This window comes from Lepisma saccharinum, chromosome 20, assembly GCF_977018435.1.
Source record: "Lepisma saccharinum chromosome 20, izLepSacc3.1, whole genome shotgun sequence".
In the NCBI taxonomy this organism is placed as follows: Eukaryota; Metazoa; Arthropoda; class Insecta; order Zygentoma; family Lepismatidae; genus Lepisma; species Lepisma saccharinum.
In genome coordinates, this window is record NC_139248.1 from 37,033,374 (window position 1) to 37,051,948 (window position 18,575).

An 18,575-nucleotide genomic window follows, 5' to 3' on the forward strand; every position below is an offset into this window, starting at 1 on the left:
GCACGTGTTCTTGTAGAAATTGCATAGAGGAGGCTGTCATTTTTGCTGCTTAATGCGATACATATTGTTTTCTGTGTTAAAATTGCCATGCTTTGATGGGTGACCAAGTTCATAGCAGGGCCGGCGGAAGGGGAGGGCGAACCGAGCGGCAAAATTTGAAGAGAAGAAAAAAATAAGCCTATTGAAAACTGTGATCGAGCGAGATATTCTTTTGCGCTGAATAGTATTGAAATAGCATAAGAAGTCTCATTATTTATTTTATATTTTGATGTTTTAGTTAGGAATATATTGATTTTCAATTTTCCGTTGCTGCGTAATGACCGGGGGGGGGGGGGTCGAAATAGAGCGGCATCTGCCGCTACCTCCCAGGGAGGCAAAATGACTAGCGCCGGCCCTGGTTCATAACAAAAGAAAAAGCCGCGCAGCTTATCGTCTAGTGGCAGTATATGTACTTGTTATTGTTGTCGAAGCCGGCATCCTTTGTAAATGTACAACAAAGGCAACCGACTGTCGCAGATATAATAATACTGTTTGAGGAGGAGTGTTATGGTGCAATTGTAGCGGTTTAACACGTTGGCATGTTATTATCTGCCGTTGCAGTTCCATACCAGTGTATACGGGTTTTGGGAGTGAAAAGTTAGAACGCCACCAGTGCATTAATGCAATGAAAAATAATATATACGTATATATTTTTTTTTATTTTGTTTGAAATCACTCAAATAAGGAATCGTATGAAGAAGTCTTCTTTGCAGCATTTTTGGTAATTTTACTTATGTGTTAGTTCATATTTTGCGAATTTTTAGTTCATATGTATGTAGCTACATACAAAGCCACTTGTTAGTACATATTAATTCTAGTCCTGGTATAATGCATGACGTTTAAAACTCAACGTTAGATAGACCTGAATTCTCTAATTTTATTGTTGTACGTAACAGCTGTGCATCGGAGCACTGCAGCGATTTTTCTATCTGCTCCATTAGCAACACTGCTTCTTTAGTTGTTTCGCGCATCGCACGGCAGAATTAACTGTGCTGGACTCTACGACGCCAGAGGTCCTCGGTTCAAATCCCGGCCTGGGCATGCGTGTTATTTGTGAGTGTCCCTTCATCAATTTCATCATATCATTACTCATCCTCATCTTCGCGATTAGCCAGAAGTGGAAGAAATGCGAAGTAAAATAAACCAAATCACTCAGTGAAACATTCCCATCTTGCTCAAAGACCTTGTGAATTCAATCAAAAATCTACCAATATCTACCAGCCGAATGTGAAATGTCATAAAGCTAACATTAACTGATTAGAAAAATAATTTAGAAGTTTTAAACATACTTTTACTTTCCTTATACCACAGCGCATTGCTTTCATGCAGAAAAATTTGCAAGAAATTGAATGAAGTCTAGTCTAGATAACACAGTGGCCTTGACAAGCCAACTGGCAAACCATAGGACCTGCAGTGAGTTTCATTTATCCCGTGCATTCATTTGACTAATGTAATTTTCTTCCAGTTTGACTTTAGGGTTTAGCTTCAAATGGCGTTGTGTTTGTGTTGCATTCGACATCAAAATTATATTTTAAGCCATTAATGTCCAATTCTAAGTACTATATCTAATACTTAGGTAAAAGTAAGTTGTCGTCCTCTGATAAAATCACAAATTGCACTCTGTTCTAATGTCTAGGAAACGGGAACCTTTCATTTGACGTAGGAATGACATTGAGATGAGACGAGTCGAGAATTGTCACAGCCTCCTCTCGTCTCGTCTCCAGTGTGGTGAGTTTGAGTTTGTTTGAGTTGGTGTTTTAAGTCCACTTTATGCACAGTAAGGCTAATCGGGACTGGACCTACGGTTTAAAGTGGGATCCGAACCTCTGTGCCATGTGCCTCCACCGGGTAAAGAACCCGGGACCCCTTGATTACAAGGCGACCACGCTACCACTGTGCCACTGGGGAGGCCCTCCTGTGTGGTGAGGTCCTTCTTGTTCTTGTTTGTGCTTTTCTTTTGTTTCGGTGTTCGGTCAGAAGTTGTTAAAACTTATTCTATGTATAGTCACTTAATGTTCTAATCGGGACTGAATCTGCAGTTTAAAGTGGAATCCAAAGCTCTATGCATTGAATTGTCTCGACTTCAATTAAAAGGCAAGGTATCTCGTCCTGACCCACGAAATGTTTAGTATAAGCAACACGTACAGTGACTCAAAAAAGTATTCAACTCACCACAAGCCTCCCATGGAAACATGTACAACAAGCAGAAAAGGAACGAAGAGGGAAGTATATGTGCACAGAAGTTTAGTGCATACTATTGAGGTACAAACTACACAGAAAAGAGACACATTTAGTAGATGACAGAATCAGTACAGAAAAACAAAAGACATGATGTGTAATTGGAGCTCAAGAAAGTATTTAACTGTAATACTTGCGGCATACAATATTAGGTGTGCGTGACATCCTTAATACAGTGCTCAAAAAAAGTTTTGCATATTATGATTGCATGCGGTTTGAGTCGCAATATCCCCAAAAGATATACAATGTTCATTATGTGAGCATTGCCCGAGACAGAAACCTACATAATGCCCCAAGTGAGTTCGATATTCAGCAGACAGAGGGCAGTAGTTGCCACATGATCCCTGAGCAGATTTGAAAGCACCCCGATGGGAGGCATTGTCCGTGTCTTATCCGCACTTGTGAGTTGGAAACTGCACAGAGAGCGGGTGGAAAACGAAGGGCAACATGCCTCGAGCAACCGTTTCTGCTACGGACCGCATTCGAATTGTAACGCTGCTGCAAGAGGAATATCGCCAAGTGGACATCGCTGCCCGTGTTGGAGTGAGCCAAAGTGATGTCTCTCGAGTGTGGAAAAAGTTCAGGGAGACACAATCAGTTGCTAATCGACCAAGGACAGGGAGGCCATGCAAAACAACACGCAGGGAAGATCGGTACGTGGTGATTTCGGCACGTCGTAGACCCATTGCAACTGCTACCAGTTTGTGCCAAGACCTGCGGAGGGCCTCAGGAGCAAATGTTTCCAATCAGACAGTGCGGAATCGACTTCATGAGGAAGGATTGACGTCAAGAAGACTCATACCCAAGGTTCCTCTTAATCCACACCATAAGAGACACCGTGTAAGGTGGGCAACAATGCACAGTGAATGGAGTCAGGAACAGTGGGAGCACACACTCTTTACAGACGAGGTCATCATCAGTTTGCACCCGTTAAGCAAAGGCATAAGGGTTTGGAAGCGATGAGATGAGAGATTGAACGAGCCCTTCATCCAGGAACGCCACCAGCAGCAGGGGGGCTCCATCATGTTTTGGGGTGGAATCATGTTTGGTCGACGTACACCCCTAATTCTTCTCCAGGGTCACGTGACTGGTCTGATGTACAGAAACGCTATTCTCGTACCCGTGGTAGCAGGTTTCTATACAACTGTGGGGGATGGTTTCACGCTGGTGAATGATAACGCTCGACCACATCAAGCCAGAGTGGTTCAAGAGTTCCTTGATGTGCATGGCATTCGACGCATGGTGTGGCCGGCGTATTCTCCAGACATGAACTGTGTGGAACATGCATGGGGACACCTGAAGCGAGCAATTGTCAGCCGCGAAAATCCTCCTGTGAACAAGGTGCACTTGCGGGAGGCTGCCATTCAAGAGTGGGACAGTCTTCCTCAGGAGAAGTTGAATGCTCTTATCCATAGCATGCCCCGTTGTGTTCAAGCATGTTTTCAGGCTCTAGGTGGCTATACACGGTACTGAACTCCCATCTGTTGATCCCAAGCATGCCTGCGAGCCATAGGTACACGGTATTGCACTGCCTTTCTTTTGTGTTTAGCATCCCAATTTTCAATCTTGTGCTTCTGGTGTGATTTTGTTTCTTCTGCATGGCTGCACTGTTTTCTTTCTGTTTGTATGTCTCCCCTGTACTCTTGAATATGATTCCATGTATCTAGTACAATGAAATGATCACAAACCCTGAATATGCAAAACTTTTTTTGAGCACTGTACCTTCTTGGGTACAATTTCTTCAGTTCAGTTCCTGCAACCGTTGTGGGACTGATTTCACCAAGGTATCTGTTGTTTGTCGGGTAATCTGCCCCCATTCGTCTAACAAAACGCGCTTGAGGTCGTTTTTGTTGAAAATGTGGTGTTCTTGGATTCTTTCTTCGAAAATATGCCATACATTCTCGATAGGATTAATTGTCTTGTGATTGGGGAGCTGTTTGCATCCAGCGTGGGGTGTTGTACGATAACCAGAGCTTGGCGTTGATGGCTGAATGTTTCGGGTCATTGTCCTGGGTGAACATGTAGCCATCAGTAAGCCTCCTAATGATCAATGAGTTGGACAGGTGCGCCTTCAAAATGTTGATGTAACGTGTGTGGTCCATTGTACCATCAATGAAACACAAATCCCCAACACCATTGGCACTCTTACAGCCACACACCATTACCCATCCCCACCGTATTTTGTTGTAGCTGTGAGATTTTTCTCATCTAGTTCACAGAGCTTATATAGCCAAGCAATCATGCGCCCATCAGACGCCCATTGGACCATTTGTAATTCTTTCTTGTAATGTTAGATACTTGTAATGAAATTTGAGCCATGGGGTGTCAATAAATTATACGCTTGGTATGTCTGATAAGACACACAGTAATTTAATTATTTTTCTTTACCAATTTCTTCAAATATGATACCAGAGTTTCGAACGAGATCATCTCGGACATCAAGTATCGCCTCGCTTTGATTTTGCAGAGATTTATTTCAGTCTCGTTTCGAAATTTGAGAGGAAACACAGACTTTTCTTGTTTCAGTATCATCTCTATGTTAAAAAAATCTCTTAATAATATAGGTTTAAGTATAGTTTTCCCTCTAATAATATAGGTTTAAGTATAGTTTTCCCTCTTACAAAGTTATGAAGTACAGGAGTACATTGCACCCCGCAATGCCTCGTCTCATTTGTGTAAGTATTTTGTTTCGGAAAATTCCATTTGAAAAATTCAAAAGAAAAGGTCAGTCATATACTCTTCTGATGAAGATATATATATTATCTTTGAATCGACGCGACCACTTCTTTAGAAAAGTGTACCCCCCTTATGCAAAGGAGCATTCATCTGGAGCGTGATTTTCTGAGAGTAAACTTTATCTGATTCCATCGTTTCACAGAAATTTTACACAATTTTCATCTCCTTAAAGAGGTTTCCAAGAACACAGGTCAATGAACTAACTACATAGTAGCAAGCACAATGGAGAATAAGTTTACAATGGTTTGAATTTCTCTGGTAGCTAAGTAAGATAAATTAGATAACGCTTGTAAGTTATAAACAATATACCTAAATCTTTTTTATTGAGCGAATTGAAAATATGTTCCTTTAACAGTAGCACCTTGCGTCTGTCAAATTATCTAAGGGGGTACATGGAGTACAACGGGATTTACGGATTTAGGGGGGTACAGTACCCCCATCAATAATTTGAGGGGGTACAATGTACCCCTGTACCCCCCCCCGTTCTTGCGCCACTGATAGTGTCTCAACCTTAAAAGTCAGTATGGAAGTAAATGGAGTACTTCCCTCTCTCTCTAATACATGTGTTTTGCCAGTAGCTCTGTCCTTCTCTACCACCGCTGCGTCGACAAAATTTACAAATGTCAACGTCATAAATTTCAAACAGTGAAATCATTTTCCTGTAGAGTTTTTTATGCTCTATTTAATGACGGCATTAAATTCATGTGATCTGAAATTTCCATAATTATGTAATTTTGCAAAACGCTTAACTTTTTTCTAGTAAATACTTCAAGAGCCATAAATATGAAACCTTTTGAACAACTTCGCCAGTTTTTTTTCTATGGGATCTATGGTGTTTGTAGATATGACATTCTTCGAGAGAGTAAATTAATTTGCTTACGAGAAGAGTTATATATACCGCGTGAGCACCTAAAAGTACCACCTGAAATAGCGAAGAAACCAGAAACAGTAGCGATGTGAGGTTTGCGGGAAACAATAATATCAAATGGGGCTTGTAAATCGGAGGTATTAGGTGGGTCGAAAAATATCGACAAATGGGGCATCTGGAGCAAAGTCATATTTTTTTAAATGGAACGATATACAATAACATGCATAATATAAAAGAGCACACGCAGAGAAACACAACGCCGTTGGTCTCATGCATCTACTGCACATAGGAACGAAGATATGGCCATGTAAAAATATGTAAACAAACTAACAAGTGGCCCACTTGACCATCAGTACCACGGCATGTACAAGTATGAGATGTCGGAAGCCATTGGACAAGATGAAGACAGAACGTGTTAAAGGAAGAAAAAATACAGTAGACATCGTCAGCACCATGTATTTGACAGTGTTACAGCATAATGAAAATGACCATGACAGTATGTCGAAGAACCACTGCGTAAGAAGCGAAAACCTGTCAAAGTGTGTGTTCAAAGTGGTGGCCGTCAGCTGCGATACAGACAACGAGGCGCCCACGCAAAGATCGTTGCACAGAATGTAGCATCTCGTAGGGAATGTCCCTACAGGCCGCAGTAATGCGGTGTTGCATATCCTTTGTTGTTGTTGGCACATACCGGTAGACAATGTCCTTCAGCTTTCCCCACAGGAAAAAGTCTAACGGTGACAAATCTGGGGAACGAGCCGGCCATTTGACAGGCCCTCCACGTCCAATCCAACGATTTGGAAATGTATTTTCCACACATGCTGTAGCGCGTCTTGCACTGTGAGCTGGGCACCCGTCATGTTGGTACTACATTTCCCTCCTTGTCTGAAGTGGTATGTCCTCCAATAGTACAGGCAGTTCATGTTGTAAAAACTGTATGTATCGGGCAGCATTCAGTGTCCCTTGTATAAAAAAGGGCCAATGAGATGTTCACCCACTATACCACACCACACGTTCACACTCCATGGGCGCTGGCGTTCCACTTGGCGAAGCCAATGTGGATTTGTCACCGACCAATAGTGCATGTTCCTTAGGTTGACATTTCCATGATTGGTAAATGTTGCCTCGCCAGTGAAGAGGATACGTGACAAATCGGGTGTGTCGTGTCGTAGCATCCATGTGCAAAACCGAACACGGTCCACAAAATCATTCCCGTGAAGTTCCTGATGGAGGGAGATATGATATGGGTGAAACTTGTGTGTGTGCAGAATGCGCAATACACTTCGCTGACTCATCCCAGCATCCCTGGCAATTTCGCGGGAGCTAACGTGCGGATTCACAGCAACAGCGGCGAGAACATTTGTTGCACCTGCCTCACCTGTAGTTGGCTTGTTCCGCACACGTGCTCGTGGTGTTACACGTCCGGTCAGTGGCGGCTGGCCAAGTGCAACAAGTGCAGATGTTTTCACCTAATTTTCAAATTAATATTGACATTTTTCATTTGCTTGTTAAATTTAACTATTTCCCAGCAGACCGCACACGATAATACTCAAATAACACGCCGCTCGGCGCTACGCACGTATTGAGTTCGTCCCAACCCAAGAGCAAACACCGCTAGGTTGCGGAAAACTTAGCCGGTTGTCATGGCAACGGTGACGTCACCTAGCGTTGGCCTTGAACGGGTGTCGCCTTCTAGATGAAGGAGTTCTCTCGTCGGAGAAAACATCGCATCCAGTGCTTGTGGCAAAATCTTCGCGTTCTCGCGAGATCTTGTTCCGCGTGTGTGTTTCGCGTTTCCTATCGTGTGTTGTGTTCATGTGTTGAGCTGTGGTTTCTACAATCAACCCAGTAAATGACTTAGTGTGTAATTTGTTGCAGACACCATTTTCCAGATGGACGGATGAAGACAAAAAAGACGTTTTAAATTGGAGGGGGGGGGCACTGGCACTTACTATTTGTTTTCATTGCCTATAAATATACTTCTTCACCTGTTATTTTAGGCACGAGCCGCTACTGCGTCCGGTGTCTCTTAATTTAATAAATAACTTACCAAACAGACGTCGAGATGGCTGTCGTCTGTCCGGATATCTCTCTGCTTACACACGGTAGGCTTCTGAGGCATTCTTTCGGCATTCCCCATAAATCAGGATCATGTCCGCTTTTTCTATGTTTGTGAACACCATAATCTTCGCTCTTACCACTACGACTGCTTGCTATGGACTAACACGATCTCGTGGACCTGCTATCAAAACTTGCTCTGCGTAAAGGCAGTTCTGTCAGGCACCTGAGAAGTCTTACATGCCGTGGTACTGACGGTCAAGTGGGCCACTTGTTAGTTTGTTTACATATTTTCACATGGCCATATCTTCGTTCCTATGTGCAGTAGATGCATGAGACCAACGGCGTTGTGTTTCTCTGCGTGTGCTCTTTTATATTATGCATGTTATTGTATATCGTTCCATTTTAAAAAAAATATGACTTTGCTCCAGATGCCCCATTTGTCGATATTTTTCGACCCACCCCATACCTCCGATTTACGAGCCCCATTTGATATTATTGTTTCCCGCAAACCTCACATCGCTACTGTTTCTGGTTTCTTCGCTATTTCAGGTGGTACTTTTAGGTGCCTCACGCGGTATATATATATACATTGGATATTTTGTATAAATCATCAGACCGTAACACGAAAATGTTGGTTAGCGAGAAAGTTTTCGGTTTGTCGCGATACACGTGCAGACCAAGCGAGAAAAGTGTTGACAATTGTTTGAAGTTATTTTTAGAATGCATTGTTACTCCACAGCACCCTTATTTATTCCGCAATCGTAGTTTGTTTATGCGGGCTGTCTCGCGTATCAAATTCATTGCGTGCCACCAAGGTTACAATTCAGTTGCAGGCATTTGCCCCGGTTCGTAGGAAGTGCAGTGTGCTTTATTTTCCGGAAAAAATATATCTTAATGTTTGTTTTTGCATTTATTTAATTCTGTTTATGTAAAGGATACAACATTCAACGAAAGAAGTAACAATAGTTGCGTGTATTACACATATAATGCAAATGTAAAATAGTAAATAGTTACGTCGAAATATAAAGATTTACATGCAAATCTTGAGGTAACTATCGTTTTTTTTTTTTTTTAATGCATCAAATACATAGATTTTGAAGATTTCCTATACGATATTAAGGAAGTAAATTTGTTACAATCATTAGCGATTAACAGCGACTCGATGCTCCTGTTTCTTGAACTGGCAACGCCGCGCTCCATTTAACCCATACTGACTTTTAAGGTTGAGACGTTCTATAGACACCCCGAAAATTCCATCCCTGTGTCCATTTAGTGTAATTTTAGGCATAATTACACATCTGATACAGAAATTGAATTGAACACACATTTAAATGTAGAGGAAGGTAGAAACCAAACAAAATCAACACATTTTATTAAACGAAAGTTTCACTGCACACACGCTTGGGAATTGAATGTACCACATATTTTTACAAATATTGGATAGCATATGAAACACTGTTGGTCCAACATTAGAATGAGCTTCTGCAGACTTAAGAAAATATCCTATCCGACAATGTCAGTCTTCGTTCAGTTGATAAAAGAGTTTCAAGCACATCCACTTTGTCCCTGTCACTCACATAAGAATTGGAATTTTCATCGGCTTGAAAACATTTCATTATTTTTAAAGAGTATAATATTGTTTATTAACGGCAGTAAAATTCCTATACACTGAATTTGTCATTGAAAATATTATCCCCCGTGAGCACGCCTATGGGAGAAGCATATTTATTCATTAAAAAGAAAAGCTTATATGTGTGGTTTCTTCATGATGATGTAATCAGTGGCGGATCCAGAAGTTATTGTTGTATGGGGCGAATTAAGTCTGGTACCCTACCTCACGGGAAATCAATTCTAAGCTACGCTTGCATTGCACTGCTTCATGTAGACGACAACAGTAACGAGGCTGACTTTCATGATTTAGAGATAAGAGTATTATTTTGCAAAAAAAAAAAATAGGTCCAGGGCTGGAATAGATGGTTATTTTTGTATCTATATGTCGTTATCATAATTCCTCCCATTGTCACGGTAAACTGAGCGATCGGATATGAGGAGTCTCGGGTTCGATTCCCTTTTATAGCATATTGCGGAATGATTCGAATACAAATTTAAACTGTAGGTCGAGATCTGATTAGCCTATCGCTATCATGGGCATAATGTTGACTTTAAACAATATTCTCGAGCCTGGTAAACTTGGTGATCAGACAGGACATTTGAGACAAGAATATTATCCTCAATAATACATCGAAAAAACTAGCAGTTGGGAGGGGCGATCCTCCCTATCGCCCTCCCCGTGGATCCGAGCCTGGATGTAATATACAAAGCCCGTGTTACATCATGAATTCAAACATATGAAAAACGACTTATTTGAGAGTTCGTATGAGAAGAGGCGTAAAGGGGGAAGAAAGGGGCCATCCGGGTACCAAAACAAAACAGAAGCAGAACGAGTAAAAACAGAAAAATACTTGTTAAGGAGTAATAAAGTTCCAGTGAAAGTACTGTCAGTTTGCAAAGAAATTGGTCTAATAAAATGTATTATTCGCTTCGCTCCCAAATATATATATCATAATGGGTCTTGGTGTTAATAATACATTTTCTTAAACTTCTGACTTTCAAATTAATCTGTGTAAAGAAATTACCTCAATTTTTATCTGACCCGGGTTCGATACCCGGTGGAGGCACATAGTGGTTCGGATCCCAGTTTAAACTGTAGGTCCAGTCCCGATTAGCCTTACTGTGCATAAAGTGGACTTAAAACACCAAATCCAACCAAATCAAATCAATTTTTATCTGAGGGAACCGTCATGAAACATAACATGACATAACACAAATTGTCTCGGAATATTTTAATGATTGGCTAATGCGATTGCGAACGTGAATTAACATGCGTTGATTCTCACACGTACTACATTCTAGTCACATTCGAAAATGTACTTTAGCAAAGGCTCATTTGTATTATGTACCACGCCTAGGCCGGAAGAGATTTCTATCTGGTAAAATAAATCAGAAGGCAGAGAAAAACTTTTTTGAGGAACAGGTTCAATTTGTGTTATTTCCTCTAGCATATAAAGTGGTCATAGAGTTTTTTTATTCTGTGGACTAGATAGAGTTAACGTAGATGAGTTGTCCTTATTCTCTGTATTGTACTGAACCACCTCACGTGAATCCTGGAGTGGACGCTATTTCGAAAAAACTGTCCACTTTCCAAATGTTGACATATACAGTTCAACCTAGCTGAGAAGAACATTGCAAACTAGAGGACTGAAGTAGACAGTCACTTCTTTTCTCTTCTCGCCCCTATCCCCCCACCCCCGTGCCCCCATAGTATACTACATGTATAGCTTCCCTTACTTGCTTCGCTGTCAAAAACTTCCACAACGTTATATAATAGATACGTAATTACTCATTGGTACTGAATATAGATGTTGTGCTGAAGAACGCAGTACATTTTAGCATGGCAAGGGAAGGAGCACTTTAATTTCTGATTGCAGGGTGCGATATCATTGAATACTGCTATACGAGAGCACGAATATACGAGAGCAACGTGCCATGAAGGCACATTTACGGATGTGGTGGTAGGGCCCACACATTCTCAATCTTGGCCATTTTGGAGGTGATGTGGTTAGCACCACGCTCCGGCCGCCTTTACCCCCAGGGTTGTTGCCCAAGGTACCCATTGTCCATTAGCGTGAGGCTTGGTGAGCCCCAGAGCCGCTTTATTTGGGGACATAGGCGGGAAAAATTCCGAGTATAAATCATCCACCTCGATAATCGTGGTTCGGATACCATTGTAAACAGTAGTTCCACTACTAATTAACCTATTTGTGCATAAAGTGGACTTAAAACAACTCAACTCAACATACACAAGGTATTAAACTTGGACCTCTAAATGCAAAGTATATTCACAATTCGATTCAAAACGAATTAATATGTGTAATGTCCACACTTACTCTCAGTAAAATAAGCCAGGAAGTGGCACCCAATCTCGTCGCCCGGCGTCAAACCATGATTCCATGTGCATCTGGGCACCTAATCTCGTCGCCCGGCGTCAAACCATGTTTCCATGTCCATCTGGGCACCTAATCTCGTCGCCCGGCGTCAAACCATGTTTTCATGTGCATCTGGGCACCTAATCTCGTCGCCCGGCGTCAAACCATGTTTCCATGTCCATCTGGGCACCTAATCTCGTCGCCCGGCGTCAAACCATGTTTCCATGTGCATCTGGGCACCTAATCTCGTCGCCCGGCGTCAAACCATGTTTCCATGTCCATCTGGGCACCTAATCTCGTCGCCCGGCGTCAAACCATGTTTCCATGTGCATCTGGGCACCTAATCTCGTCGCCCGGCGTCAAACCATGTTTCCATGTGCATCTGGGCACCTAATCTCGTCGCCCGGCGTCAAACCATGTTTCCATGTGCATCTGGGCACCTAATCTCGTCGCCCGGCGTCAAACCATGTTTCCATGTGCATCTGGGCACCTAATCTCGTCGCCGGGCGTCAAACCATGTTTCCATGTGCATCTGGGCACCTAATCTCGTCGCCCGGCGTCAAACCATGTTTCCATGTGCATCTGGGCACCTAATCTCGTCGCCCGGCGTCAAACCATGTTTCCATGTGCATCTGGGCACCTAATCTCGTCGCCCGGCGTCAAACCATGTTTCCATGTGCATCTGGGCACCTAATCTCGTCGCCCGGCGTCAAACCATGTTTCCATGTGCATCTGGGCACCTAATCTCGTCGCCCGGCGTCAAACCATGTTTCCATGTGCATCTGGGCACCTAATCTCGTCGCCCGGCGTCAAACCATGTTTCCATGTGCATCTGGGCACCTAATCTCGTCGCCCGGCGTCAAACCATGTTTCCATGTGCATCTGGGCACCTAATCTCGTCGCCCGGCGTCAAACCATGTTTCCATGTGCATCTGGGCACCTAATCTCGTCGCCCGGCGTCAAACCATGTTTCCATGTGCATCTGGGCACCTAATCTCGTCGCCCGGCGTCAAACCATGTTTCCATGTGCATCTGGGCACCTAATCTCGTCGCCCGGCGTCAAACCATGTTTCCATGTGCATCTGGGCACCTAATCTCGTCGCCGGGCGTCAAACCATGTTTCCATGTGCATCTGGGCGAATAAAAACGAAAATGAAATAAAGCAATGTACTTCGAAGATATTCATGGTGTCAGGTGTGTTCCATTAGTGGAGCATTGCGAGGAGGGACATCAGCTGAAAGGAAACCGACTGAATCTTGACTTTTTCACTTCTAGAGCTAACTATTTGATACTTCTCTTTTTTTATCCAAAATTGCTGAGTAATAGTTCGGACTTACATTTATGGGTCGATTCATGGGCGTAATTGACTTGATTTGATTTTAGTTTATTTTACTTCGCGTTTTGTACCTCTTGGCTATTTTGCGAAGATGGAGATGAGTGATGAAATGATGAAATTGATGAATGGGCATTCACAAACAACCAAGCCCGAGCGAGATTCGAACCCGGGACCCTTGGCGTCGCGGCGCGATGTACTAACCATTTGGCCACAAGGTCCGGCGATTCATGGGCGTAAGTTGGGGCCTAACTTTGAGGGAGTGCAAGCGCCCCCCCTTTGCCCCCGCCAAGTTACGCCTATGGGTCGATTGATTGATTAGGTTTATTTTACTTCGCTTTTCTTCCACTTTTGGCTAATCGCGAAGATGAGGATTGGTGATTATGTGATGAAATTGATGAAGGGACACTCGCAAAGAACACCCATATCCAATCTCCAATCAGTGATTCGAACCCGGGACCCCTGTCATCATAGGGAGCTGTGTTGACCAGTCCCCCATGGAGTTCAGCTATTTATGGGTTGAAGAATTAAGGCTGAATCACACGGAACTGGATTTCCAGTAGGAAAATGTCCTAGTTGGCTCTGGACTGGCTACCCATCTGCTAGTTCTCGCTTCACACAAAACTTGTTGTCATTGATTTGATTGATTTAGTTTACTTTACTTCGCGTTTTGTGCCTCTTGAAGATGGGGATGAGTGATGAAATGATGAAATTGATGAATGGACATTCACAAACAACCAAGCCCGAGCGGGATTCGAACCCGGGACCCTTGGCTTCGCAATACTTGTTATCATACTTGTCGGTATACTTTTGTTCCCATAGGACATTGCGGAGAGCAGACAATCTAAAAAGATGGAACACTGCTGTTATAAAAATTCACAAACAGAAGTATGCACTAGAAATTTGCTCGAAAGAAAATATGGTAATCAATGCGTACTGAACAAGCTTTTAAATGAACTCGGGTATGCATATTCATACGTGAATTTCGCAGGATTCATTCACGAAAAAAAAAATATTGTTCAACAAAATATATCAAACATTTAATACACTTGTAATAATAAGGATTTTCATTATCGGATAATCATATTTGTCACATATAAACTCATCACTTTGCATAAGTACCTAAATATTAATGAACTGAACACGAATGCACATCATCTCTCTTACTTTTTCTTGTATTGAGAAGCGAACCAAAAAACAAGTAACACTAGGAAACCAGAGAAAAAAATGCTATGGTAAACTCACAAATTATCTTCACATGGCCAAACTTTCGCTCTGATCGACAGTTCCACAGAATCTAGCAGAGAAAGCCAGTTGCAATTAGAACGTGGTCGAGTCGTCAAAACCAGTCTAGTAACCAGCCCGACAGCCAGTTGGGCGCCAAGTAGGACATTCCTATAGGAAGACCAGTTCCGTGTGATTCGACCTTAACCCAAGAATACAAAACTTTGTGTGAGAAACGTAAACCCAAAACCCTTGTAAATTTTGCTTTTTTTTTTAAAAAAAAAAAATTTCTTACTTATTAACTTTTTATCATTTTTATGTTTGTTGCCAATAGTTCATGTTCATATCATTTTAAGAACAAAAATTGGTAGTTATTTTAGGCTCATTATTTGTAAAAAATATGTATTTTTCGTATGGGTGTTGGGAAAAGATAAAAAATAAGGTTTTTCATTTATTTAAAAAAATAAACAATAGCCTTTTTAATTTTTTTGGTAGTTAGTTAAATGTTATAAAACGTATGTAATATCTTGTGATACTAATCGATAACAAATTTTACAAATAGAAATCAGTTAAATGTAAACTTCAATATTACAATTTGAAAATTTAGAATTTGGAAAACGCTATGCTTCTAAGTTTGAGAAGGAACTTTCACAGAGCTAGGATGAATATTCAATATGATTATGAGTATGATTCGCCTAGCAATTTTCTAATCATAGCATTTTGTCGTTCGTAATCTTTATCTGTCCCGGGATTTATACCATGTGCAGACACATAGTGGTTAGGATCTAGCTTTAAACTATAGGTCCAGTCCCGATTAACTTTTCTGTGCAAAAAGTGGGCTTAGAAACAAACCCTTCTTTATCTACCATGATATTTTGTTATCTTCCTTTCAGCAAACACATAAATATATTATTTAGAACAGAAATATATATATATATATATATATATATATATATATATATATCTAAAAAAACGTAAGTTCACATATAACGGAAGAAACTTATGTTGTCACAAAATCCTCATAAAAATTACGACGCCCCCTCCCATACAGACGCACACGAACAGGTTAGACGATTGTCCGACTGTTACAGACCTTCTTTTAGAAACGTAGGAAGCTACTAGGGCAAGGGTAGTACGAGCTAGCGAGGTTCACCCTGGACAACTATGTCGTTCATGTTGTTTCGTGAAATTTAAGAAAGGTTTTGTGTTCTATGGTTAACAGGGGCGGCGCCAGAAATTTTCGACCGGGTGGGTAGAAGCTGTATATTGATAGATTAGGGTGGGCAGGTATAAATGTAAGACCATATGTATAAACCTAGGTATGTACGACATACATGTATGCATCCCGTTCTCTATTACACTCCCGATTTTCCTTCACTTCTTTTCCCTTCCCTTTTCATCTTTTGTTTTGTACTCTCTCTTTCTCAGCTTCTTACCTCTTTCTTCGTTTCACGCGTCCCATTCTTCAAATCTTTCTTTTAACTGGCACACACACGCACACACACAAAAGGTCGCATTGTAATCAAGAAGTCCCGGGTTCGATACCCGGTGGAGGTTCATAGTGGTTCGGATCCCACTTTAAACTGTAGGTCCTGTCCCAATTAGCCTTACTGTGCATAAAGTGGACTTAAAACACCAAATGAATCAATCAAAGCACACACACACAAAATCACATCACATGTGAGTGTGTGTATGTTTGGTGTCTTTCCTCTTCCTTTACTAATCTATTCTCGCATCTTGTTACACTTCCTTTTGTTTTGTCTCCGATGGAAATGCGCAGCCATAAATTCTAATCACATTATTTTATTCATGTCAATGTAGTGAAATAAATGTGAATTGGTTGCATCAGATTTTGTCCTTCAAGTGCAAAAAATACAAGGCACATACTCACTCCATTTTAAATATTTGACGACAGTCAGGGGCGCCGACTTGTCAAAATTATTGGGGGGGGGGCTCTGATCACTGAAATAAATGAATGAATGACTCACTCCCTCCCTTTTTTAAAAATAAAAATTACGTCTTCGTATAGCAGTTTTTAAGCAGCTATTATATTCCTCATGCAAATGAAATGTAACATGAAAAACGTGTGTCTGCTCATTCGTTTTTTAGATAACAATTAACATTTTTATTTAAAAGTTGGCTATGTATTTACATTAAGAGGCCAACATAACAGTTTTATGCCGGCCTCGGTGGCCGAGCGTGTTGGGTGGTCGACTCAACTCGCTTTGATCCGAAGGACTCAGGTTCGAGTCCCGGCGAGGGCATGGGTGTGTTTTAATGTCCGCAACAGACTTGTAAAGAAAGGACATGTGACGGCTGAGTAGTATCGGAATTAGATGACGGATGTTGCTATTTAATATTCGCAATTCATTTCTATGTACTTATAACTAATTAGCACTGGCTTTAATTAATTCGCACGTACTTAGAATTCATTAGCAAGTACTTAGAGTACTTTACATTTATGTATTTGCATGTTTATAACTTTTTATGAATATATAATTATTTATTTTATGAAAAATATGTATATAGCAGGTAATTAGAGGTACTAAACGCTATGCATATGGTTTTATATTCATTACTGCAAAGTATGTAATGTATAAAATGTTAATATTAATGTTTATAGTATTGAAAATAAGTTTTCTATGGTTTATGAACCGCTATGAACGGTGGTAATGGGTGTAGGTACAGGTCCAATTACGATTGGGGACGGTCCCGGTACTCGAACCCGCGATATGTAATATTATTAATTAGTACTATGTAATAATGTATGTTATATGGTATGAAACACGGTGGTGCAACACGCTAGACAGAAGACGGTGAACTCCGCGCTCCGCGCCGAGGGTAGACGAGAAAGGAATTTGGGAGATGTGCGGTCAAGGTCAAATGACGTCACAACGTCAGGACAAAGAAGGAACCCGATTGACCAATCAGAGAACGCGTCGGTAGATTTTCAGAACCGGTTTTTTCAAGGTTAACCAGTACGCAAGAACAGGGGAAAGCTATGCAATACTGTAGGGCAGGGGAGGGATTCAACCAGACAACAAAGGATGTCTGGAAATGCACAGCAAGGGTCAAATTTTTTGAAACTGCGCGTCGCTTGCATGCTACGACATGTTTCTGTCAAAGTATGCCAAGGTTACCGAGAACACTAGAACAAAGGATGATGGGAAGGAGTTCAAGGTGAACTAGAACGCAAGAACAAAGAAAGCGTCCATTTTATTTCCACCAATCGGAAAACGCGTCGGTTTTATTTCAACCAATCAGAAAACGCGTCGGTTTTATTTCAACCAATCAGAGAAAGCCTCAGTTTTGTTTATGAGGTATAAAAAAGCGCTTAAAAGCGAGAAGATGTTAGTTTGAGAAGAATTTCTGAACCATTGTGTCAGAAAAGATATCAACTTGTGATTTTTGTCTGAGAGTTGAACACAAAGAACTCAAAAGAAGCTATAATTAAGGTAAGTGTTTTTATTATGTTGTGGTTTTTAAATAATATGTAAACCAAATAATGAACCGAAGCAAGAAACAAATATGCGTAATGTGAACAAGTACTACAACTATTTTTTCTATTTTTTACAGGTGATTCTATTTTCTGTGCACGTGCGACTGGAAGGATCTGTTAGTGAAAGATGGCGTCTACAAGCTCTACCAACGAGGCTAACCACACTGCGGTGAGTACTTCGAACGAAATTATATGTAATTTTCATTCTGGAAAGTATACTTCCCCACTAGAACTCGTTAATGCATACTATGATATGTGTGACAGAGTTATTTTCCATGACGATATCCCTTCATGTGATCCGACTTTTTTCTGCGAGACAGTGCAAACAGCAATGTGTCAATTAGGGGTGGGGGCAAATCAGTTTTCAATTGTGGATGAAAGAGAAAGATATTTTAGACGGTTTGGAATGCTAGGACGGGAGGTATCCATTGAAATACCTAATCAGGTTGTGGGGTACCCTGAATATTTTGTTGGGTCCATGTTTCAATTTTTGATGAAAAAGATTTTCTTTGATGTGGCACCGGACAGTCAGGTTGGTTTGATTATTTTCGGCAATGAAACCAATAAGGATATTTATATCCCTTGGCGCCG